This window comes from Pseudophryne corroboree, chromosome 11, assembly GCF_028390025.1.
Source record: "Pseudophryne corroboree isolate aPseCor3 chromosome 11, aPseCor3.hap2, whole genome shotgun sequence".
In the NCBI taxonomy this organism is placed as follows: Eukaryota; Metazoa; Chordata; class Amphibia; order Anura; family Myobatrachidae; genus Pseudophryne; species Pseudophryne corroboree.
In genome coordinates, this window is record NC_086454.1 from 63,359,601 (window position 1) to 63,383,425 (window position 23,825).

Sequence of the window (23,825 nt, forward strand, 5' to 3'; positions counted from 1 at the left end):
CAGTGACAGCAAACTCTAAATGGTGATGTTTGTAATATTTGCAGAGATTTCAAATTACTGTAACTCATGTATCATAGTCTGTCACTTCATTAAAGACAAGCAAAGAACACATTTAGTGAAAATTAATACATTACTTTTACAGAGAAGGTCATGTTATTGGCCAGAAGTATTAAAAATCATTTTTGTTTGTGAGGTGGATGATGGTGGATTTTTTTACAAGTATCAGTTAAAATTAAATAAATGTTCCTAAAGCCTAAGATGGTTGAAAGTCGACTTGCTATCAAGCTCGTGATTGTGAAAATGACACAATCTACAAGAACATAAAGAATTGACTTTGAAGTATAACAAGTGGTGTTGGAAAATTTGCCAAATTGCATACCTGTGAGATGAGGTGGCCGAGTGGTTAAGGCGATGGATTGCTGATCCATTGTGTTATGCACACATGGTTTCAAATCCCATCCTCGTCGTCACAATGCTTTTTAGGTAGAAAAGGCATTTTTACAAATACTGCTACAAAAGCTGACACACAAATGGCTAAAATAAACAAGTCAAATCAAGAAGTCTACTTTAAGATGGTAAATATGAGCAAGTGTCTTGATATTTGAACATGCAATGTCAATACTACTATCTAGAATTTATTTTGCAAATGCTTTATTCCCCATGATGGTGGATTAGCTCACAAGTATAGGTTAAAATGATTTACGTTTAGATAATTAAAGTCTATGACATTTCTTGGGATTTGTTAAACTGATATGGGATGCAGTTAAAATTTTCTACAGCAGAGCCCTTAATATAGGTTAAACCTTATTCCTGCATAATTTTCTTGTTTACATTACAGTGACAGCAAACTCTAAATGGTGATGTTTGTAATATTTGCAGAGATTTGAAATTTCTGTAACTCATGTAACATAGTCTGTCACTTCATTAAAGACAAGCATAGAACACATTTAGTGAAAATTAATGCATTACTTTTACAGAGAAGGTCATGTTATTGGCCAGAAGTATTAAAAATCATTTTTGTTTGTGAGGTTGGTGATGGTGGATTTGTTCACAAGTTTCGTTTAAAATTAAATAAATGTTCCTAAAGCCAAGGATGGTTGAAAGTCGACTTGCTATCAAGCTCTTGATTGTGAAAATGACACAATCTACAAGAACATAAAGAATTGACTTTGAAGTATAACAAGTGGTGTTGGAAAGTTTGCCAGACTGCATACCAGTGAGATGAGGTGGCTGAGTGGTTAAGGTGATGGAATGCTAATCCATTGTGCTCTGCATGTATGGGTTCAAATCCCATCCTCGTCGTCCCAATGCTCTTTAGGTAGAAGAGGCATTTTTACAAATACTGTTTCATAAACAAACAAGTGAAGCTGACACAAAAATGGCCAAAATAATCAAGTCAAATCAAGAAGTCTACTTTAAGATGGTAAACATGAGCAAGTGTCTTGATATTTGAACATGCAATGTCAATACTACTATCTAGAATTTATTTTGCAAATGCTTTATTTCCCCATGATGGTGGATTAGCTCAGAAGTATAGGTTAAAATAATTTATGTTTAGATAATTAAAGTCTATTACATTTTTTGGGCTTTGTTAAACTGATATGTGGTGCAGTTTAAAAAAAATTACAGCAGAGAAAAGCCCTTAATATAGGTTAAACCTTATTCCTGCATAATTTTCTTGTTTACGTTACAGTGACAGCAAACTCTAAATGGTGATGTTTGTAATATTTGCAGAGATTTCAAATTACTGTAACTCATGTTACATAGTCTGTCACTTCATTAAAGACAAGCAAATAACACATTTAGGGAAAATTAATACATTACTTTTACAGAGAAGGTCATGTTATTGGCCAGAAGTATTAAAAATCATTTTTGTTTGTGAGGTGGATGATGGTGGATTTGTTCACAAGTATCAGTTAAAATTAAATAAATGTTCCTAAAGCCAAGGATGGTTGAAAGTCGACTTGCTATCAAGCTCGTGATTGTGAAAATGACACAATCTACAAGTACATTGAGAATTGACTTTGAAGTATAACAAGTGGTGTTGGAGAGTTTGCCAGATTGCATACCAGTGAGACGAGGTTGCCGAGTGGTTAAGGCGATGGACTGCTAATCCATTGTGCTCTGCACGCATGGGTTCAAATAACATACTCGTCGTTAGAATGCTTTTTAGGTAGAAGAGGCATTTTTACAAATACTGCTACAAAAGCTGACAAACAAATGGCCAAAATAAACAAGTCAAATCAAGAAGTCTACTTTAAGATGGTAAACATGAGCAAGTGTCTTGATATTTGAACATGCAATGTAAATACTACTATCGAGAATTTATTTTGCAAATGCTTTATTTCCCCATGATGGTGGATTAGCTCAGTAGTATAGGTTAAAATAATTTATGTTTAGATAATTAAAGTCTAAGTCATTTCTTGGGCTTTGTTAAACTGATATGGGGTGCAGTTAAAAATTTTTACAGCAGAGAAAAGCCCTTAATATAGGTTAAAACTTATTCCTGCATCATTTTCTTGTTTACATTACAGTGACAGCAAACTCTAAATGGTGATGTTTGTAATATTTGCAGAGATTTCAAATTACTGTAACTCATGTAACATAGTCTGTCACTTCATTAAAGACAAGCATAGAACACATTTAGTGAAAATTATTACATTACTTTTACAGAGAAGGTCATGTTATTGGCCAGAAGAATTAAAAATCATTTTTGTTTGTGAGGTGGATGATGGTGGATTTGTTCACAAGTATCAGTAAAAATTAAATAAATGTTCCTAAAGCCAAGGATGGTTGAAAGTCGACTTGCTATCAAGCTCGTGATTGTGAAAATGACACAATCTACAAGAACATATAGAATTGACTTTGAAGTATAACAAGTGGTGTTGGAAAGTTTGCCTGATTGCATACTAGTGAGACGAGGTGGCCAAGTGGTTAAGGCGATGGACTGCTAATCCATTGTGCTCTGCACGCATGGGTTCAAATCCCATCCTCATCGTCACAATGCTTTTTAGGTAGAAGAGGCATTTTTACAAATACTGCTACAAAAGCTGACACACAAATGGCCAAAATAAACAAGTCAAATCAAGAAGTCTACTTTAAGATGGTAAACATGAGCAAGTGTCTTGATATTTGAACATGCAATGTCAATACTACTATCTAGAATTTATTTTGCAAATGCTTTATTTTCCCATGATGGTGGATTAGCTCACAAGTATAGGTTAAAATGATTTATGTTTAGATAATTAAAGTCTATGACATTTCTTGGGCTTTGTTAAACTGATATGGGATGCAGTTGATTTTTTTTACAGCAGAGCCCTTAATATAGGTTAAACCTTATTCCTGCATAATTTTCTTGTTTACATTACAGTGACAGCAACTCTAAATGGTGATGTTTGTAATATTTGAAGAGATTTGAAATTACTGTAACTCATGTAGCATAGTCTGTCACTTCATTAAAGACAAGCATAGAACATATTTAGTGAAAATTAATACATTACTTTTACAGAGAAGGTCATGTTATTGGCCAGAAGTATTAAAAATCATTTTTGTTTGTGAGGTGGGTGATGGTGGATTTGTTCACAAGTTTCGGTTAAAATTAAATTAATGTTCCTAAAGCCAAGGATGGTTGAAAGTCGACTTGCTATCAAGCTCGTGATTGTGAAAATGACACAATCTACAAGAACATAAAGAATTGACTTTGAAGTATAACAAGTGGTATTGGAAAGTTTGCCTGATAGCATACCAGTGAGACGAGGTGGCCGAGTGGTTAAGGCGATGGACTGCTAATCCATTGTGCTCTGCACGCATGGGTTCAAATCCCATCCTCGTCGTTAGAATGCTTTTTAGGTAGAAGAGGCATTTTTACAAATACTGCTACAAAAGCTGACAAACAAATGGCCAAAATAAACAAGTCAAATCAAGAAGTCTACTTTAAGATGGTAAACATGAGCAAGTGTCTTGATATTTGAACATGCAATGTAAATACTACTATCGAGAATTTATTTTGCAAATGCTTTATTTCCCCATGATGGTGGATTAGCTCAGTAGTATAGGTTAAAATAATTTATGTTTAGATAATTAAAGTCTAAGTCATTTCTTGGGCTTTGTTAAACTGATATGGGGTGCAGTTAAAAAATTTTACAGCAGAGAAAAGCCCTTAATATAGGTTAAAACTTATTCCTGCATCATTTTCTTGTTTACATTACAGTGACAGCAAACTCTAAATGGTGATGTTTGTAATATTTGCAGAGATTTCAAATTACTGTAACTCATGTAACATAGTCTGTCACTTCATTAAAGACAAGCATAGAACACATTTAGTGAAAATTATTACATTACTTTTACAGAGAAGGTCATGTTATTGGCCAGAAGAATTAAAAATCATTTTTGTTTGTGAGGTGGATGATGGTGGATTTGTTCACAAGTATCAGTTAAAATTAAATAAATGTTCCTAAAGCCAAGGATGGTTGAAAGTCGACTTGCTATCAAGCTCGTGATTGTGAAAATGACACAATCTACAAGTACATTGAGAATTGACTTTGAAGTATAACAAGTGGTGTTGGAGAGTTTGCCAGATTGCATACCAGTGAGACAAGGTTGCCGAGTGGTTAAGGCGATGGACTGCTAATCCATTGTGCTCTGCACGCATGGGTTCAAATAACATCCTCGTCGTTAGAATGCTTTTTAGGTAGAAGAGGCATTTTTAAAAATACTGCTACAAAAGCTGACAAACAAATGGCCAAAATAAACAAGTCAAATCAAGAAGTCTACTTTAAGATGGTAAACATGAGCAAGGGTCTTGATATTTGAACATGCAATGTAAATACTACTATCTAGAATTTATTTTGCAAATGCTTTATTTCCCCATGATGGTGGATTAGCTCAGAAGTATAGGTTAAAATAATTTATGTTTAGATAATTAAAGTCTATTACATTTCTTGGGCTTTGTTAAACTGATATGTGGTGCAGTTCAAAAAAATTTACAGCAGAGAAAAGCCCTTAATATAGGTTAAACCTTATTCCTGCATAATTTTCTTGTTTACATTACAGTGACAGCACACTCTAAATGGTGATGTTTGTAATATTTGCAGATATTTCAAATTACTGTAACTCATGTAACATAGTCTGTCACTTCATTAAAGACAAGCATAGAACATATTTAGTGAAAATTAATACATTACTTTTACAGAGAAGGTCATGTTATTGGCCAGAAGTATTAAAAATCATTTTTGTTTGTGAAGTGGGTGATGGTGGATTTCTTCACAAGTTTCGGTGAAAATTAAATAAATGTTCCTAAAGCCAAGGATGGTTGAAAGTCGACTTGCTATCAAGCTCGTGATTGTGAAAATGACACAATCTACAAGAACATAAAGAATTGACTTTGAAGTATAACAAGTGGTGTTGGAAAGATTGCCAGATTGCATACCAGTGAGATGAGGTGACTGAGTGGTTAAGGCAATGGACTGCTAATCCATTGTGCTCTGCATGTATGGGTTCAAATCCCATCCTCGTCGTCACAATGCTCTTTAGGTAGAAGAGGCATTTTTACAAATACTGTTTCATAAACAAACAAGTGAAGCTGACACAAAAATGGCCAAAATAATCAAGTCAAATCAAGAAGTCTACTTTAAGATGGTAAACATGAGCAAGTGTCTTGATATTTGAACATGCAATGTCAATACTACTATCTAGAATTTATTTTGCAAATGCTTTATTTCCCCATGATGGTGGATTAGCTCACAAGTATAGGTTAAAAGAATATATGTTTAGATAAATAAAGTATATGACATTTTTTGGGCTTTGTTAAACTGATATGGGGTGCAGTCAAAAATTTTTACAGCAGAGAAAAGCCCTTAATATAGGTTAAACCTTATTCCTGCATAATTTTCTTGTTTACATTACAGTGACAGCAAACTCTAAATGGTGATGTTTGTAATATTTGCAGAGATTTCAAATTACTGTAACTCATGTAACATAGTCTGTCACTTCATTAAAGACAAGTATAGAACACATTTATGAAAATTAATACATTACTTTTACAGAGAAGGTCATGTTATTGGCTAGAAGTATTAAAAATCATTTTTGTTTGTGTGGTGGATGATGGTGGATTTGTTCACAAGTATCAGTTAAAATTAAATAAATGTTCCTAAAGCCAAGGATGGTTGAAAGTCAACTTGCTATCAAGCTCGTGATTGTGAAAATGACACAATCTACAAGAACATAAAGAATTGACTTTGAAGTATAACAACTGGTGTTGGAAAGTTTGCCAAACTGCATACCAGTGAGACGAGGTGGCTGAGTGGTTAAGGCGATGGACTGCTAATCCATTGTGCTATGCACGCATGGGTTCAAATCCAATCCTCGTCGTCACAATGCTTTTTAGGTAGAAGAGGCATTTTTACAAATACCGCTACAAAAGCTGACACACAAATGGCCAAAATAAACAAGTCAAATCAAGAAGTCTACTTTAAGATGGTAAACATGAGCAAGTGTCTTGATATTTGAACATGCAATGTAAATACTACTATCTAGAATTTATTTTGCAAATGCTTTATTTCCCCATGATGGTGGATTAGCTCAGAAGTATAGGTTAAAATAATTTATGTTTAGATAATTAAAGTCTATTACATTTCTTGGGCTTTGTTAAACTGATATGTGGTGCAGTTAAAAAAAATTTACAGCAGAGAAAAGCCCTTAATATAGGTTAAACCTTATTCCTGCATAATTTTCTTGTTTACATTACAGTGACAGCAAACTCTAAATGGTGATGTTTGTAATATTTGCAGAGATTTCAAATTACTGTAACTCATGTAACATAGTCTGTCACTTCATTAAAGACAAGCATAGAACACATTTAGTGAAAATTAATACATTACTTTTACAGAGAAGGTCATGTTATTGGCCAGAAGTATTAAAAATCATTTTTGTTTGTGAGGTGGATGATGGTGGATTTGTTCACAAGTATCAGTTAAAATTAAATAAATGTTCCTAAAGCCAAGGATGGTTGAAAGTCGACTTGCTATCAAGCTCGTGATTGTGAAAATGACACAATCTACAAGAACATAAAGAATTGACTTTGAAGTATAACAAGTGGTGTTGGAAAGTATGCCAGATTGCATACCAGGGAGATGAGGTGGCCGAGTGGTTAAGGCGATGGACTGCTAATCCATTGTACTCTGCACGCATGGGTTCAAATCTTATCCTCGTCGTCACAATGCTCTTTAGGTAGAAGAGGCATTTTTACAAATACTGCTACAAAAGCTGACACACAAATGGCCAAAATAAACAAGTCAAATCAAGAAGTCTACTTTAAGATGGTAAACATGAGCAAGTGTCTTGATATTTGAACATGCAATGTCAATACTACTATCTAGAATTTATATTGCAAATGCTTTATTTCCCCATGATGGTGGATTAGCTCACACGTATAGGTTAAAATGATTTATGTTTAGATAATTAAAGTCTATGACATTTCTTGAGATTTGTTAAACTGATATGGGATGCAGTTAAAATTTTCTAGAGCAGAGCCCTTAATATAGGTTAAACCTTATTCCTGCATAATTTTCTTGTTTACATTACAGTGACAGCAAACTCTAAATGGTGATGTTTGTAATATTTGCAGAGATTTGAAATTTCTGTAACTCATGTAACATAGTCTGTCACTTCATTAAAGACAAGCATAGAACATATTTAGTGAAAATTAATACATTACTTTTACAGAGAAGGTCATGTTATTGGCCAGAAGTATTAAAAATAATTTTTGTTTGTGAAGTGGGTGATGGTGGATTTCTTCACAAGTTTCGGTGAAAATTAAATAAATGTTACTAAAGCCAAGGATGGTTGAAAGTCGACTTGCTATCAAGCTCGTGATTGTGAAAATGACACAATCTACAAGAACATAAAGAAGTGACTTTGAAGTATAACAAGTGTTGTTGGAAAATTTGCCAGATTGCATACAACTGAGATGAGGTGGCTGAGTGGTTAAGGTGATGGACTGCTAATCCATTGTGCTCTGCATGTATGGGTTCAAATCCCATCCTCGTCGTCACAATGCTTTTTAGGTAGAAGAGGCATTTTTACAAATACTGTTTCATAAACAAACAAGTGAAGCTGACACAAAAATGGCCAAAATAATCAAGTCAAATCAAGAAGTCTACTTTAAGATGGTAAACATGAGCAAGTGTCTTGATATTTGAACATGCAATGTCAATACTACTATCTAGAATTTATTTTGCAAATGCTTTATTTCCCCATGATGGTGGATTAGCTCACAAGTATAGGTTAAAATAATATATGTTTAGATAATTAAAGTCTATGACATTTTTTGGGCTTTGTTAAACTGATATGGGGTGCAGTTAAAAATTTTTACAGCAGAGAAAAGCCCTTAATATAGGTTAAACCTTATTCCTGCATAATTTTCTTGTTTACATTACAGTGACAGCAAACTCTAAATGGTGATGTTTGTAATATTTGCAGAGATTTCAAATTACTGTAACTCATGTAACATAGTCTGTCACTTCATTAAAGAAAAGTATAGAACACATTTAGTGAAAAATAATACATTACTTTTACAGAGAAGGTCATGTTATTGGCTAGAAGTATTAAAAATCATTTTTGTTTGTGAGGTGGATGATGGTGGATTTGTTCACAAGTATCAGTTAAAATTAAATAAATGTTCCTAAAGCCAAGGATGCAGTTAAAATTTTCTACAGCAGAGCCCTTAATATAGGTTAAACCTTATTCCTGCATAATTTTCTTGTTTACATTACAGTGACAGCAAACTCTAAATGGTGATGTTTGTAATATTTGCAGAGATTTGAAATTTCTGTAACTCATGTAACATAGTCTGTCACTTCATTAAAGACAAGCATAGAACATATTTAGTGAAAATTAATACATTTCTTTTACAGAGAAGGTCATGTTATTGGCCAGAAGTATTAAAAATAATTTTTGTTTGTGAAGTGGGTGATGGTGGATTTCTTCACAAGTTTCGGTGAAAATTAAATAAATGTTACTAAAGCCAAGGATGGTTGAAAGTCGACTTGCTATCAAGCTCGTGATTGTGAAAATGACACAATCTACAAGAACATAAAGAAGTGACTTTGAAGTATAACAAGTGTTGTTGGAAAGTTTGCCAGATTGCATACCCCTGAGATGAGGTGGCTGAGTGGTTAAAGCGATGGACTGCTAATCCATTGTGCTCTGCATGTATGGGTTCAAATCCCATCCTCGTCGTCACAATGCTTTTTAGGTAGAAGAGGCATTTTTACAAATACTGTTTCATAAACAAACAAGTGAAGCTGACACAAAAATGGCTAAAATAATCAAGTCAAATCAAGAAGTCTACTTTAAGATGGTAAACATGAGCAAGTGTCTTGATATTTGAACATGCAATGTCAATACTACTATCTAGAATTTATTTTGCAAATGCATTATTTCCCCATGATGGTGGATTAGCTCACAAGTATAGGTTAAAATAATATATGTTTAGATAATTAAAGTCTATGACATTTTTTGAGCTTTGTTAAACTGATATGGGGTGCAGTTAAAAATTTTTACAGCAGAGAAAAGCCCTTAATATAGGTAAACCTTATTCCTGCATAATTTTCTTGTTTACATTACAGTGACAGCAAACTCTAAATGGTGATGTTTGTAATATTTGCAGAGATTTCAAATTACTGTAACTCATGTAACATAGTCTGTCACTTCATTAAAGAAAAGTATAGAACACATTTAGTGAAAAATAATACATTACTTTTACAGAGAAGGTAATGTTATTGGCTAGAAGTATTAAAAATCATTTTTGTTTGTGAGGTGGATGATGGTGGATTTGTTCACAAGTATCAGTTAAAATTAAATAAATGTTCCTAAAGCCAAGGATGGTTGAAAGTTGACTTGCTATCAAGCTCGTGATTGTGAAAATGACACAATCTACAAGTACATTAAGAATTGACTTTGAAGTATAACAAGTGGTGTTGGAAAGTATGCCAGATTGCATAACAGTGAGATGAGGTGGCCGAGTGGTTAAGGCGATGGACTGCTAATCCATTGTGCTCTGCACGCATGGGTTCAAATACCATCCTCGTCATTAGAATGTTTTTTAGGTAGAAGAGGCATTTTTACAAATACTGCTACAAAAGCTGACAAACAAATGGCCAAAATAAACAAGTCAAATCAAGAAGTCTACTTTAAGATGGTAAACATGAGCAAGTGTCTTGATATTTGAACATGCAATGTAAATACTACTATCTAGAATTTATTTTGCAAATGCTTTATTCCCCATGATGGTGGATTAGCTCACAAGTATAGGTTAAAACGATTTATGTTTAGATAATTAAAGTCTATGACATTTCTTGGGCTTTGTTAAACTGATATGGGATGCAGTTAAATTTTTTTTACAGCAGAGCCCTTAATATAGGTTAAACCTTATTCCTGCATAATTTTCTTGTTTACATTACAGTGACAGCAAACTCTAAATGGTGATGTTTGTAATATTTGCAGAGATTTGAAATTACTGTAACTCATGTAACATAGTCTGTCACTTCATTAAAGACAAGCATAGAACACATTTAGTGAAAATTAATACATTACTTTTACAGAGAAGGTCATGTTATTGGCTAGAAGTATTAAAAATCATTTTTGTTTGTGAGGTGGATGATGGTGGATTTGTTCACAAGTATCAGTTAAATTTAAATAAATGTTCCTAAAGCCAAGGATGGTTGAAAGTCAACTTGCTATCAAGCTCGTGATTGTGAAAATGACACAATCTACAAGAACATAAAGAATTGACTTTGAAGTATAACAACTGGTGTTGGAAAGTTTGCCAGAATGCATACCAGTGAGACGAGGTGACCGAGTGGTTAAGGCGATGGACTGCTAATCCATTGTGTTATGCACGCATGGGTTCAAATCCCATCCTCGTCGTCACAATGCTTTTTAGGTAGAAGAGGCATTTTTACAAATACTGCTACAAAAGCTGACACACAAATGGCCAAAATAAACAAGTCAAATCAAGAAGTCTACTTTAAGATGGTAAACATGAGCAAGTGTCTTGATATTTGAACATGCAATGTAAACACTACTATCTAGAATTTATTTTGCAAATGCTTTATTTCCCCATGATGGTGGATTAGCTCAGAAGTATAGGTTAAAATAATTTATGTTTAGATAATTAAAGTCTATTACATTTCTTGGGCTTTGTTAAACTGATATGTGGTGCAGTTAAAAAAATTTTACAGCAGAGAAAAGCCCTTAATATAGGTTAAACCTTATTCCTGCATAATTTTCTTGTTTACATTACAGTGACAGCAAACTCTAAATGGTGATGTTTGTAATATTTGCAGAGATTTCAAATTAATGTAACTCATGTAACATAGTCTGTCACTTCATTAAAGACAAGCATAGAACACATTTAGTGAAAATTAATACATTACTTTTACAGAGAAGGTCATGTTATTGGCCAGAAGTATTAAAAATCATTTTTGTTTGTGAGGTGGATGATGGTGGATTTGTTCACAAGTATCAGTTAAAATTAAATAAATGTTCCTAAAGCCAAGGATGGTTGAAAGTCGACTTGCTATCAAGCTCGTGATTGTGAAAATGACACAATCTACAAGAACATAAAGAATTGACTTTGAAGTATAACAAGTGGTGTTGGAAAGTATGCCAGATTGCATACCAGTGAGATGAGGTGGCCGAGTGGTTAAGGCGATGGACTGTACGCTGCACGCATGGGTTCAAATCTTATCCTCGTCGTCACAATGCTCTTTAGGTAGAAGAGGCATTTTTACAAATACTGCTACAAAAGCTGACACACAAATGGCCAAAATAAACAAGTCAAATCAAGAAGTCTACTTTAAGATGGTAAACATGAGCAAGTGTCTTGATATTTGAACATGCAATGTCAATACTACTATCTAGAATTTATTTTACAAATGCTTTATTTCCCCATGATGGTGGATTAGCTCACACGTATAGGTTAAAATGATTTATGTTTAGATAATTAAAGTCTATGACATTTCTTGAGATTTGTTAAACTGATATGGGATGCAGTTAAAATTTTCTACAGCAGAGCCCTTAATATAGGTTAAACCTATTTCCTGCATAATTTTCTTGTTTACATTACAGTGACAGCAAACTCTAAATGGTGATGTTTGTAATATTTGCAGAGATTTGAAATTTCTGTAACTCATGTAACATAGTCTGTCACTTCATTAAAGACAAGCATAGAACACATTTAGTGAAAATTAATACATTACTTTTACAGAGAAGGTCATGTTATTGGCCAGAAGTATTAAAAATCATTTTTGTTTGTGAGGTGGATGATGGTGGATTTGTTCACAAGTATCAGTTAAAATTAAATAAATGTTCCTAAAGCCAAGGATGGTTGAAAGTCGACTTGCTATCAAGCTCGTGATTGTGAAAATGACACAATCTACAAGAACAAAAAGAATTGACTTTGAAGTATAACAACTGGTGTTGGAAAGTTTGCCAGATTGCATACCAGTGAGATGAGGTGGCTGAGTGGTTAAGGCGATGGACTGCTAATCCGTTGTGCTCTGCACGCATGGGTTCAAATACCATCCTTGTCGTCACAATGCTTTTTAGGTAGAAGAGGCATTTTTACAAATACTGCTACAAAAGCTGACACACAAATGGCCAAAATAAACAAGTCAAATCAAGAAGTCTACTTTAAGATGGTAAACATGAGCAAGTGTCTTGCTATTTGAACATGCAATGTCAATACTACTATCTAGAATTTATTTTGCAAATGCTTTATTCCCCATGATGGTGGATTAGCTCACAAGTATAGGTTAAAATGATTTATGTTTAGATAATTAAAGTCTATGACATTTCTTGGGCTTTGTTAAACTGATATGGGATGCAGTTAAAAATTTTTTACAGCAGAGCCCTTAATATAGGTTAAACCTTATTCCTGCATAATTTTCTTGTTTACATTACAGTGACAGCAAACTCTAAATGGTGATGTTTGTAATATTTGCAGAGATTTGAAATTACTGTAACTCATGTAACATAGTCTGTCACTTCATTAAAGACAAGCATAGAACACATTTAGTGAAAATTAATACATTACTTTTACAGAGAAGGTCATGTTATTGGCTAGAAGTATTAAAAATCATTTTTGTTTGTGAGGTGGATGATGGTGGATTTGTTCACAAGTATCAGTTAAATTTAAATAAATGTTCCTAAAGCCAAGGATGGTTGAAAGTCAACTTGCTATCAAGCTCGTGATTGTGAAAATGACACAATCTACAAGAACATAAAGAATTGACTTTGAAGTATAACAACTGGTGTTGGAAAGTTTGCCAGAATGCATACCAGTGAGACGAGGTGACCGAGTGGTTAAGGCGATGGACTGCTAATCCATTGTGTTATGCACGCATGGGTTCAAATCCCATCCTCGTCGTCACAATGCTTTTTAGGTAGAAGAGGCATTTTTACAAATACTGCTACAAAAGCTGACACACAAATGGCCAAAATAAACAAGTCAAATCAAGAAGTCTACTTTAAGATGGTAAACATGAGCAAGTGTCTTGATATTTGAACATGCAATGTAAACACTACTATCTAGAATTTATTTTGCAAATGCTTTATTTCCCCATGATGGTGGATTAGCGCAGAAGTATAGGTTAAAAAAATTTATGTTTAGATAATTAAAGTCTATTACATTTCTTGGGCTTTGTTAAACTGATATGTGGTGCAGTTAAAAAAAATTTACAGCAGAGAAAAGCCCTTAATATAGGTTAAACCTTATTCCTGCATCATTTTCTTGTTTACATTACAGTGACAGCAAACTCTAAATGGTGATGTTTGTAATATTTGCAGAGATTTCAAATTAATGTAACTCATGTTACATAGTCTGTCACTTCATTAAAGACAAGCATAGAACACATTTAGTGAAAATTAATACATTACTTTTACAGAGAAGGTCATGTTATTGGCCAGAAGTATTAAAAATCATTTTTGTTTGTGAGGTGGATGATGGTGGATTTGTTCACAAGTATCAGTTAAAATTAAATAAATGTTCCTAAAGCCAAGGATGGTTGAAAGTCGACTTGCTATCAAGCTCGTGATTGTGAAAATGACACAATCTACAAGAACATAAAGAATTGACTTTGAAGTATAACAAGTGGTGTTGGAAAGTTTGCCAGATTGCATACCAGTGAGATGAGGTGGCCGAGTGGTTAAGGCGATGGACTGCTAATCCATTGTGCTCTGCACGCATGGGTTCAAATACCATCCTTGTCGTCACAATGCTTTTTAGGTAGAAGAGGCATTTTTACAAATACTGCTACAAAAGCTGACACACAAATGGCCAAAATAAACAAGTCAAATCAAGAAGTCTACTTTAAGATGGTAAACATGAGCAAGTGTCTTGATATTTGAACATGCAATGTCAATACTACTATCTAGAATTTATTTTGCAAATGCTTTATTTCCCCATGATGGTGGATTAGCTCACACGTATAGGTTAAAATGATTTATGTTTAGATAATTAAAGTCTATGACATTTCTTGAGATTTGTTAAACTGATATGGGATGCAGTTAAAATTTTCTACAGCAGAGCCCTTAATATAGGTTAAACCTATTTCCTGCATAATTTTCTTGTTTACATTACAGTGACAGCAAACTCTAAATGGTGATGTTTGTAATATTTGCAGAGATTTGAAATTTCTGTAACTCATGTAACATAGTCTGTCACTTCATTAAAGACAAGCAAAGAACACATTTAGTGAAAATTAATACATTACTTTTACAGAGAAGGTCATGTTATTGGCCAGAAGTATTAAAAATCATTTTTGTTTGTGAGGTGGATGATGGTGGATTTGTTCACAAGTATCAGTTAAAATTAAATAAATGTTCCTAAAGCCAAGGATGGTTGAAAGTCGACTTGCTATCAAGCTCGTGATTGTGAAAATGACACAATCTACAAGAACATAAAGAATTGACTTTGAAGTATAACAAGTGGTGTTGGAAAGTTTGCCAGATTGCATACCAGTGAGATGAGGTGGCCGAGTGGTTAAGGCGATGGACTGCTAATCCATTGTGCTTTGCACGCATGGGTTCAAATACCATCCTTGTCGTCACAATGCTTTTTAGGTAGAAGAGGCATTTTTACAAATACTGCTACAAAAGCTGACACACAAATGGCCAAAATAAACAAGTCAAATCAAGAAGTCTACTTTAAGATGGTAAACATGAGCAAGTGTCTTGATATTTGAACATGCAATGTCAATACTACTATCTAGAATTTATTTTGCAAATGCTTTATTCCCCATGATGGTGGATTAGCTCACAAGTATAGGTTAAAATGATTTATGTTTAGATAATTAAAGTCTATGACATTTCTTGGGCTTTGTTAAACTGATATGGGATGCAGTTAAATTTTTTTTACAGCAGAGCCCTTAATATAGGTTAAACCTTATTCCTGCATAATTTTCTTGTTTACATTACAGTGACAGCAAACTCTAAATGGTGATGTTTGTAATATTTGCAGAGATTTGAAATTACTGTAACTCATGTAACATAGTCTGTCATTTCATTAAAGACAAGCATAGAACACATTTAGTGAAAATTAATACATTACTTTTACAGAGAAGGTCATGTTATTGGCCAGAAGTATTAAAAATCATTTTTGTTTGTGAGGTGGATGATGGTGGATTTGTTCACAAGTATCAGTTAAAATTAAATAAATGTTCCTAAAGCCAAGGATGGTTGAAAGTCGACTTGCTATCAAGCTCGTGATTGTGAAAATGACACAATCTACAAGAACATAAAGAATTGACTTTGAAGTATAACAAGTGGTGTTGGAAAGTTTGCCAGATTGCATACCAGTGAGATGAGGTGGCCGAGTGGTTAAGGCGATGGACTGCTAATCCATTGTGCTCTGCACGCATGGGTTCAAATACCATCCTCGTCATTAGAATGTTTTTTAGGTAGAAGAGGCATTTTTACAAATACTGCTACAAAAGCTGACAAACAAATGGCCAAAATAAACAAGTCAAATCAAGAAGTCTACTTTAAGATGGTAAACATGAGCAAGTGTCTTGATATTTGAACATGCAATGTAAATACTACTATCTAGAATTTATTTTGCAAATGCTTTATTTCCCCATGATGGTGGATTAGCTCAGAAGTATAGGTTAAAATAATTTATGTTTAGATAATTAAAGTCTATTACATTTCTTGGGCTTTGTTAAACTGATATGTGGTGCAGTTTAAAAAAAATTACAGCAGAGAAAAGCCCTTAATATAGGTTAAACTTTATTCCTGCATAATTTTCTTGTTTACGTTACAGTGACAGCAAACTCTAAATGGTGATGTTTGTAATATTTGCAGAGATTTCAAATTACTGTAACTCATGTAACATAGTCTGTCACTTCATTAAAGACAAGCAAAGAACACATTTAGTGAAAATTAATACATTACTTTTACAGAGAAGGTCATGTTATTGGCCAGAAGTATTAAAAATCATTTTTGTTTGTGAGGTGGATGATGGTGGATTTGTTCACAAGTATCAGTTAAAATTAAATAAATGTTCCTAAAGCCAAGGATGGTTGAAAGTCGACTTGCTATCAAGCTCGTGATTGTGAAAATGACACAATCTACAAGAACAAAAAGAATTGACTTTGAAGTATAACAACTGGTGTTGGAAAGTTTGCCAGATTGCATACCAGTGAGACGAGGTGACCGAGTGGTTAAGGCGATGGACTGCTAATCCATTGTGTTATGCACGCATGGGTTCAAATCCCATCCTCGTCGTCACAATGCTTTTTAGGTAGAAGAGGCATTTTTACAAATACTGCTACAAAAGCTGACACACAAATGGCCAAAATAAACAAGTCAAATCAAGAAGTCTACTTTAAGATGGTAAACATGAGCAAGTGTCTTGATATTTGAACATGCAATGTAAACACTACTATCTAGAATTTATTTTGCAAATGCTTTATTTCCCCATGATGGTGGATTAGCTCAGAAGTATAGGTTAAAATAATTTATGTTTAGATAATTAAAGTCTATTACATTTCTTGGGCTTTGTTAAACTGATATGTGGTGCAGTTAAAAAAAATTTACAGCAGAGAAAAGCCCTTAATATAGGTTAAACCTTATTCCTGCATAATTTTCTTGTTTACATTACAGTGACAGCAAACTCTAAATGGTGATGTTTGTAATATTTGCAGAGATTTCAAATTAATGTAACTCATGTAACATAGTCTGTCACTTCATTAAAGACAAGCATAGAACACATTTAGTGAAAATTAATACATTACTTTTACAGAGAAGGTCATGTTATTGGCCAGAAGTATTAAAAATCATTTTTGTTTGTGAGGTGGATGATGGTGGATTTGTTCACAAGTATCAGTTAAAATTAAATAAATGTTCCTAAAGCCAAGGATGGTTGAAAGTCGACTTGCTATCAAGCTCGTGATTGTGAAAATGACACAATCTACAAGAACATAAAGAATTGACTTTGAAGTATAACAAGTGGTGTTGGAAAGTATGCCAGATTGCATACCAGTGAGATGAGGTGGCCGAGTGGTTAAGGCGATGGACTGCTAATCCATTGTACGCTGCACGCATGGGTTCAAATCTTATCCTCGTCGTCACAATGCTCTTTAGGTAGAAGAGGCATTTTTACAAATACTGCTACAAAAGCTGACACACAAATGGCCAAAATAAACAAGTCAAATCAAGAAGTCTACTTTAAGATGGTAAACATGAGCAAGTGTCTTGATATTTGAACATGCAATGTCAATACTACTATCTAGAATTTATTTTACAAATGCTTTATTTCCCCATGATGGTGGATTAGCTCACACGTATAGGTTAAAATGATTTATGTTTAGATAATTAAAGTCTATGACATTTCTTGAGATTTGTTAAACTGATATGGGATGCAGTTAAAATTTTCTACAGCAGAGCCCTTAATATAGGTTAAACCTATTTCCTGCATAATTTTCTTGTTTACATTACAGTGACAGCAAACTCTAAATGGTGATGTTTGTAATATTTGCAGAGATTTGAAATTTCTGTAACTCATGTAACATAGTCTGTCACTTCATTAAAGACAAGCAAAGAACACATTTAGTGAAAATTAATACATTACTTTTACAGAGAAGGTCATGTTATTGGCCAGAAGTATTAAAAATCATTTTTGTTTGTGAGGTGGATGATGGTGGATTTGTTCACAAGTATCAGTTAAAATTAAATAAATGTTCCTAAAGCCAAGGATGGTTGAAAGTCGACTTGCTATCAAGCTCGTGATTGTGAAAATGACACAATCTACAAGAACATAAAGAATTGACTTTGAAGTATAACAAGTGGTGTTGGAAAGTTTGCCAGATGGCATACCAGTGAGATGAGGTGGCCGAGTGGTTAAGGCGATGGACTGCTAATCCATTGTGCTCTGCACGCATGGGTTCAAATACCATCCTTGTCGTCACAATGCTTTTTAGGTAGAAGAGGCATTTTTACAAATACTGCTACAAAAGCTGACACACAAATGGCCAAAATAAACAAGTCAAATCAAGAAGTCTACTTTAAGATGGTAAACATGAGCAAGTGTCTTGATATTTGAACATGCAATGTCAATACTACTATCTAGAATTTATTTTGCAAATGCTTTATTCCCCATGATGGTGGATTAGCTCACAAGTATAGGTTAAAATGATTTATGTTTAGATAATAAAGTCTATGACATTTCTTGGGCTTTGTTAAACTGATATGGGATGCAGTTAAAAAATTTTAACAGCAGAGCCCTTAATATAGGTTAAGCCTTATTCCTGCATAATTTTCTTGTTTACATTACAGTGACAGCAAACTCTAAATGGTGATGTTTGTAATATTTGCAGAGATTTGAAATTACTGTAACTCATGTAACATAGTCTGTCACTTCATTAAAGACAAGCATAGAACACATTTAGTGAAAATTAATACATTACTTTTACAGAGAATGTCATGTTATTGGCTAGAAGTATTAAAAATCATTTTTGTTTGTGAGGTGGATGATGGTGGATTTGTTCACAAGTATCAGTTAAAATTAAATAAATGTTCCTAAAGCCAAGGATGGTTGAAAGTCAACTTGCTATCAAGCTCGTGATTGTGAAAATGACACAATCTACAAGAACATAAAGAATTGACTTTGAAGTATAACAACTGGTGTTGGAAAGTTTGCCAGACTGCATACCAGTGAGACGAGGTGGCCGAGTGGTTAACGCGATGGACTGCTAATCCATTGTGCTATGCATGCATGGGTTCAAATCCCATCCTCGTCGTCACAATGCTTTTTAGGTAGAAGAGGCATTATTACAAATACTGCTACAAAAGCTGACACACAAATGGCCAAAATAAACAAGTCAAATCAAGAAGTCTACTTTAAGATGGTAAACATGAGCAAGTGTCTTGATATTTGAACATGCAATGTCAATACTACTATCTAGAATTTATGTTGAAAATGCTTTATTTCCCCATAATGGTGGATTGGCTCACAAGTATAGGTTAAAATAATTTATGTTTAGATAATTTAAGTCTATGACATTTCTTGGGCTTTGTTAAACTGATATGGGGTGCAGTTAAAAAAATTTACAGCAGAGAAAAGCCCTTAATATAGGTTAAACCTTATTCCTGCATAATTTTCTTGTTTACATTACAGTGACAGCAAACTCGAAATGGTGATGTTTGTAATATTTGCAGAGATTTCAAATTACTGTAACTCATGAAACATAGTCTGTCACTTCATTAAAGACAAGCATAGAACACATTTAGTGAAAATTAATACATTACTTTTACAGAGAAGGTCATGTTATTGGCCAGAAGCATTAAAAATCATTTTTGTTTGTGAGGTGGGTGATGGTGGATTTGTTCAGAAGTTTCGGTTAAAAATAAATAAATGTTCCTAAAGCCAAGGATGGTTGAAAGTCAACTTGCTATCAAGCTCGTGATTGTGAAAATGACACAATCTACAAGAACATAAAGAATTGACTTTGAAGTATAACAAGTGGTGTTGGAAAGTTTGCCAGATTGCATACCAGTGAGACGAGGTGGCCGAGTGGTTAAGGCGATGGACTGCTAATCCATTGTGCTCTGCACGCATGGGTTAAAATCCCATCCTCGTCGTCACAATGCTCTTTAGGTAGAAGAGGCATTTTTACAAATACTGCTTCATAAACCAGCAAGTGAAGCTGACACAAAAATGGCCTAAATCAAGAAGTCTACTTTAAGATGGTAAACATGAGCAAGTGTCTTGATATTTGAACATGCAATGTCAATACTACTATCTAGAATTTATTTTGCAAATGCTTTATTTCCCCATGATGGTGGATTAGCTCACAAGTATAGGTTAAAATAATTTATGTTTAGATAATTAAAGTCTATGACATTTCTTGGGCTTTGTTAAACTGATATTGGGTGCAGTTAAAAAAATTTACAGCAGAGAAAAGCCCTTAATATAGGTTAAACCTTATTCCTACATAATTTTCTTGTTTACATTACAGTGACAGCAAACTCTAAATGGTGATGTTTGTAATATTTGCAGAGATTTCAAATTACCGTAACTCATGAAACATAGTCTGTCACTTCATTAAAGACAAGCATAGAACACATTTAGTGAAAAATAATACATTACTTTTACAGAGAAGGTCATGTTATTGGCTAGAAGTATTAAAAATCATTTTTGTTTGTGAGGTGGATGATGGTAGATTTGATCACAAGTATCAGTTAAAATTAAATAAATGTTCCTAAAGCCAAGGATGGTTAAAAGTCGACTTGCTATCAAGCTCGTGATTGTGAAAATGACACAATCTACAAGAACATAAAGAATTGACTTTGAAGTATAACAAGTGGTGTTGGAAAGTTTGCCAAATTGCATACCAGTGAGACGAGGTGTCCGAGTGGTTAAGGCGATGGACTGCTAATCCATTGTGCGCTGCACGCATGGGTTCAAATCCCATCCTCGTCGTTAGAATGTTTTTTAGGTAGAAGAGGCATTTTTACAAATACTGCTACAAAAGCTGACAAACAAATGGCCTAAATAAACAAGTCAAATCAAGAAGTCTACTTTAAGATGGTAAACATAAGCAAGTGTCTTGATATTTGAACATGCAATGTAAATACTACTATCTAGAATTTATTTTGCAAATGCTTTTTTTCCCCATGATGGTGGATTAGCTCAGTAGTATAGGTTAAAATAATTTATGTTTAGATAATTAAAGTCTAAGTAATTTCTTGGGCTTTGTTAAACTGATATGGGGTGCAGTTAAAAAATTTTACAGCAGAGAAAAGCCCTTAATATAGGTTAAAACTTATTCCTGCATCATTTTCTTGTTTACATTACAGTGACAGCAAACTCTAAATGGTGATGGTTGTAATATTTGCAGAGATTTCAAATTACTGTAACTCATGTAACATAGTCTGTCACTTCATTAAAGACAAGCATAGAACACATTTAGTGAAAATTATTACATTACTTTTACAGAGAAAGTCATGTTATTGGCTAGAAGAATTAAAAATCATTTTTGTTTGTGAGGTGGATGATGGGGGATTTGTTCACAAGTATCAGTTAAAATTAAATAAATGTTCCTAAAGCCAAGGATGGTTGAAAGTCGACTTGCTATCAAGCTCGTAATTGTGAAAATGACACAATCTACAAGAACATATAGAATTGACTTTGAAGTATAACAAGTGGTGTTGGAAAGTTTGCCCGATTGCATACCAGTGAGACGAGGTGGCCGAGTGGTTAAGGCGATGGGCTGCTAATTCATTGTGCTCTGCACGCATGGGTTCAAATCCCATCCTCGTCGTCACAATGCTCTTTAGGTAGAAGAGGCATTTTTACAAATACTGCTTCATAAACCTGCAAGTGAAGCTGACACAAAAATGGCCTAAATCAAGAAGTCTACTTTAAGATGGTAAACATGAGCAAGTGTCTTGATATTTGAACATGCAATGTCAATACTACTATCTAGAATTTATTTTGCAAATGCTTTATTTCCCCATGATGGTGGATTAGCTCACAAGTATAGGTTAAAATAATTTATGTTTAGATAATTAAAGTCTATGACATTTCTTGGGCTTTGTTAAACTGATATTGGGTGCAGTTAAAAAAATTTACAGCAGAGAAAAGCCCTTAATATAGGTTAAACCTTATTCCTGCATAATTTTCTTGTTTACATTACAGTGACAGCAAACTCTAAATGGTGATGTTTGTAATATTTGCAGAGATTTCAAATTACTGTAACTAATGAAACATAGTCTGTCACTTCATTAAAGACAAGCATAGAACACATTTAGTGAAAAATAATACATTACTTTTACAGAGAAGGTCATGTTATTGGCTAGAAGTATTAAAAATCATTTTTGTTTGTGAGGTGGATGATGGTAGATTTGTTCACAAGTATCAGTTAAAATTAAATAAATGTTCCTAAAGCCAAGGATGGTTAAAAGTCGACTTGCTATCAAGCTCGTGATTGTGAAAATGACACAATCTACAAGAACATAAAGAATTGACTTTGAAGTATAACAAGTGGTGTTGGAAAGTTTGCCAAATTGCATACCAGTGAGACGAGGTGGCCGAGTGGTTAAGGCGATGGACTGCTAATCCATTGTGCGCTGCACGCATGGGTTCAAATCCCATCCTCGTCGTTAGAATGTTTTTTAGGTAGAAGAGGCATTTTTACAAATACTGCTACAAAAGCTGACAAACAAATGGCCAAAATAAACAAGTCAAATCAAGAAGTCTACTTTAAGATGGTAAACATAAGCAAGTGTCTTGATATTTGAACATGCAATGTAAATACTACTATCTAGAATTTATTTTGCAAATGCTTTTTTTCCCCATGATGGTGGATTAGCTCAGTAGTATAGGTTAAAATAATTTATGTTTAGATAATTAAAGTCTAAGTCATTTCTTGGGCTTTGTTAAACTGATATGGGGTGCAGTTAAAAAATTTTACAGCAGAGAAAAGCCCTTAATATAGGTTAAAACTTATTCCTGCATCATTTTCTTGTTTACATTACAGTGACAGCAACTCTAAATGGTGATGTTTGTAATATTTGCAGAGATTTGAAATTACTGTAACTTTTGTAACATAGTCTGTCACTTCATTAAAGACAAGCATAGAACACATTTAGTGAAAATTAATACATTACTTTTACAGAGAAGGTCATGTTATTGTCCAGAAGTATTAAAAATCATTTTTGTTTGTGAGGTGGGTGATGGTGGATTTGTTCACAAGTTTCGGTTAAAATTAAATAAATGTTCCTAAAGCCAAGGATGGTTGAAAGTCGACTTGCTATCAAGCTCGTGATTGTGAAAATGACACAATCTACAAGAACATAAAGAATTGACTTTGAAGTATAACAAGTGGTGTTGGAAAGTTTGCCAGATTGCATACCAGTGAGACGAGGTGGCCGAGTGGTTATGGCGATGGACTGCTAATCCATTGTGCGCTGCACGCATGGGTTCAAATCCCATCCTCGTCGTTAGAATGTTTTTTAGGTAGAAGAGGCATTTTTACAAATACTGCTACAAAAGCTGACAAACAAATGGCCAAAATAAACAAGTCAAATAAAGAAGTCTACTTTAAGATGGTAAACATAAGCAAGTGTCTTGATATTTGAACATGCAATGTCAATACTACTATCTAGAATTTATTTTGCAAATGCTTTATTTCCCCATGATGGTGGATTAGCTCACAAATATAGGTTAAAATGATTTATATTTAGATAATTAAAGTCTATGACATTTCTTGGGCTTTGTTAAACTGATATGGGATGCAGTTACATTTTTTTACAGCAGAGCCCTT

The 23,825-nt window shown here is 33.8% G+C and overlaps 27 non-coding genes across 27 annotated transcripts; all 27 read left to right on the top strand.

Moving 5' to 3' along the window:
* Positions 1 to 385: 385 nt before the first annotated feature.
* TRNAS-GCU (transfer RNA serine (anticodon GCU)) lies at positions 386 to 467 on the top strand. The gene has a single exon. It is a non-coding gene; the product is annotated as a tRNA-Ser (tRNA).
* A 753-nt stretch (positions 468 to 1,220) lies between these two features.
* On the top strand, positions 1,221 to 1,302 carry TRNAS-GCU (transfer RNA serine (anticodon GCU)). The gene has a single exon. It is a non-coding gene; the product is annotated as a tRNA-Ser (tRNA).
* Positions 1,303 to 2,075: 773 nt separating this feature from the next.
* TRNAS-GCU (transfer RNA serine (anticodon GCU)) lies at positions 2,076 to 2,157 on the top strand. The gene has a single exon. It is a non-coding gene; the product is annotated as a tRNA-Ser (tRNA).
* Positions 2,158 to 2,916: 759 nt separating this feature from the next.
* Positions 2,917 to 2,998, top strand: TRNAS-GCU (transfer RNA serine (anticodon GCU)). Its single transcript has one exon. It is a non-coding gene; the product is annotated as a tRNA-Ser (tRNA).
* Positions 2,999 to 3,751: 753 nt separating this feature from the next.
* TRNAS-GCU (transfer RNA serine (anticodon GCU)) lies at positions 3,752 to 3,833 on the top strand. Its single transcript has one exon. It is a non-coding gene; the product is annotated as a tRNA-Ser (tRNA).
* Positions 3,834 to 4,592: 759 nt separating this feature from the next.
* Positions 4,593 to 4,674, top strand: TRNAS-GCU (transfer RNA serine (anticodon GCU)). The gene has a single exon. It is a non-coding gene; the product is annotated as a tRNA-Ser (tRNA).
* A 760-nt stretch (positions 4,675 to 5,434) lies between these two features.
* Positions 5,435 to 5,516, top strand: TRNAS-GCU (transfer RNA serine (anticodon GCU)). The gene has a single exon. It is a non-coding gene; the product is annotated as a tRNA-Ser (tRNA).
* Positions 5,517 to 6,287: 771 nt separating this feature from the next.
* Positions 6,288 to 6,369, top strand: TRNAS-GCU (transfer RNA serine (anticodon GCU)). Its single transcript has one exon. It is a non-coding gene; the product is annotated as a tRNA-Ser (tRNA).
* Positions 6,370 to 7,129: 760 nt separating this feature from the next.
* TRNAS-GCU (transfer RNA serine (anticodon GCU)) lies at positions 7,130 to 7,211 on the top strand. The gene has a single exon. It is a non-coding gene; the product is annotated as a tRNA-Ser (tRNA).
* Positions 7,212 to 7,965: 754 nt separating this feature from the next.
* Positions 7,966 to 8,047, top strand: TRNAS-GCU (transfer RNA serine (anticodon GCU)). The gene has a single exon. It is a non-coding gene; the product is annotated as a tRNA-Ser (tRNA).
* A 1,108-nt stretch (positions 8,048 to 9,155) lies between these two features.
* On the top strand, positions 9,156 to 9,237 carry TRNAS-GCU (transfer RNA serine (anticodon GCU)). The gene has a single exon. It is a non-coding gene; the product is annotated as a tRNA-Ser (tRNA).
* Positions 9,238 to 10,008: 771 nt separating this feature from the next.
* Positions 10,009 to 10,090, top strand: TRNAS-GCU (transfer RNA serine (anticodon GCU)). Its single transcript has one exon. It is a non-coding gene; the product is annotated as a tRNA-Ser (tRNA).
* Positions 10,091 to 10,844: 754 nt separating this feature from the next.
* TRNAS-GCU (transfer RNA serine (anticodon GCU)) lies at positions 10,845 to 10,926 on the top strand. The gene has a single exon. It is a non-coding gene; the product is annotated as a tRNA-Ser (tRNA).
* A 1,585-nt stretch (positions 10,927 to 12,511) lies between these two features.
* Positions 12,512 to 12,593, top strand: TRNAS-GCU (transfer RNA serine (anticodon GCU)). Its single transcript has one exon. It is a non-coding gene; the product is annotated as a tRNA-Ser (tRNA).
* Positions 12,594 to 13,347: 754 nt separating this feature from the next.
* On the top strand, positions 13,348 to 13,429 carry TRNAS-GCU (transfer RNA serine (anticodon GCU)). Its single transcript has one exon. It is a non-coding gene; the product is annotated as a tRNA-Ser (tRNA).
* Positions 13,430 to 14,189: 760 nt separating this feature from the next.
* On the top strand, positions 14,190 to 14,271 carry TRNAS-GCU (transfer RNA serine (anticodon GCU)). The gene has a single exon. It is a non-coding gene; the product is annotated as a tRNA-Ser (tRNA).
* Positions 14,272 to 15,025: 754 nt separating this feature from the next.
* Positions 15,026 to 15,107, top strand: TRNAS-GCU (transfer RNA serine (anticodon GCU)). The gene has a single exon. It is a non-coding gene; the product is annotated as a tRNA-Ser (tRNA).
* A 754-nt stretch (positions 15,108 to 15,861) lies between these two features.
* TRNAS-GCU (transfer RNA serine (anticodon GCU)) lies at positions 15,862 to 15,943 on the top strand. The gene has a single exon. It is a non-coding gene; the product is annotated as a tRNA-Ser (tRNA).
* A 760-nt stretch (positions 15,944 to 16,703) lies between these two features.
* On the top strand, positions 16,704 to 16,785 carry TRNAS-GCU (transfer RNA serine (anticodon GCU)). Its single transcript has one exon. It is a non-coding gene; the product is annotated as a tRNA-Ser (tRNA).
* A 760-nt stretch (positions 16,786 to 17,545) lies between these two features.
* Positions 17,546 to 17,627, top strand: TRNAS-GCU (transfer RNA serine (anticodon GCU)). The gene has a single exon. It is a non-coding gene; the product is annotated as a tRNA-Ser (tRNA).
* A 754-nt stretch (positions 17,628 to 18,381) lies between these two features.
* Positions 18,382 to 18,463, top strand: TRNAS-GCU (transfer RNA serine (anticodon GCU)). The gene has a single exon. It is a non-coding gene; the product is annotated as a tRNA-Ser (tRNA).
* Positions 18,464 to 19,216: 753 nt separating this feature from the next.
* TRNAS-GCU (transfer RNA serine (anticodon GCU)) lies at positions 19,217 to 19,298 on the top strand. The gene has a single exon. It is a non-coding gene; the product is annotated as a tRNA-Ser (tRNA).
* A 759-nt stretch (positions 19,299 to 20,057) lies between these two features.
* On the top strand, positions 20,058 to 20,139 carry TRNAS-GCU (transfer RNA serine (anticodon GCU)). Its single transcript has one exon. It is a non-coding gene; the product is annotated as a tRNA-Ser (tRNA).
* A 759-nt stretch (positions 20,140 to 20,898) lies between these two features.
* On the top strand, positions 20,899 to 20,980 carry TRNAS-GCU (transfer RNA serine (anticodon GCU)). The gene has a single exon. It is a non-coding gene; the product is annotated as a tRNA-Ser (tRNA).
* Positions 20,981 to 21,739: 759 nt separating this feature from the next.
* On the top strand, positions 21,740 to 21,821 carry TRNAS-GCU (transfer RNA serine (anticodon GCU)). Its single transcript has one exon. It is a non-coding gene; the product is annotated as a tRNA-Ser (tRNA).
* A 759-nt stretch (positions 21,822 to 22,580) lies between these two features.
* TRNAS-GCU (transfer RNA serine (anticodon GCU)) lies at positions 22,581 to 22,662 on the top strand. Its single transcript has one exon. It is a non-coding gene; the product is annotated as a tRNA-Ser (tRNA).
* Positions 22,663 to 23,420: 758 nt separating this feature from the next.
* TRNAS-GCU (transfer RNA serine (anticodon GCU)) lies at positions 23,421 to 23,502 on the top strand. The gene has a single exon. It is a non-coding gene; the product is annotated as a tRNA-Ser (tRNA).
* The last annotated feature ends 323 nt before the right edge of the window (positions 23,503 to 23,825 follow it).